Below are 395 nucleotides of genomic sequence, written 5' to 3'. Positions count from 1 at the left end.
TCCCATCCCTGTCATCATCCCTGTCCTGATCCCTGTCCCATCCCCATCCTCATCCCTGTCCCTGTCCTCATCCTCAGCCCTGTCCCCATCCCTGCCTTGGTTCCATCTCATCCCCATTCCCATCCCTATCCCCATCACCATCCTTGTGCTGATCCCTGTCCCTGTCTCATCCCCATCCCCATCTCCAGCCCTGTCCCTATCCTGTTTCCTGTCCTCATGTCATCCCCATCCCCTTCCCCCTCCCAACCCAAGCCCCACCCTTTTCCCTGTCCCTACCCGTCCCCATCCCATCCCATCCCATCCCAGGACTCATCCGGACCCCAGGACACGCAGCTCCGGCTCCCCCCATCCACCTGCCTCGTGCAGGGAGTTTGGCAGCACCTTCATCCAGCGGA

This window comes from Corapipo altera, unplaced genomic scaffold (genome assembly GCF_003945725.1).
Source record: "Corapipo altera isolate COAL_440 unplaced genomic scaffold, ASM394572v1 61016, whole genome shotgun sequence".
NCBI classification, from domain to species: Eukaryota; Metazoa; Chordata; class Aves; order Passeriformes; family Pipridae; genus Corapipo; species Corapipo altera.
Note: the sequence above shows the minus strand (reverse complement) of the source record.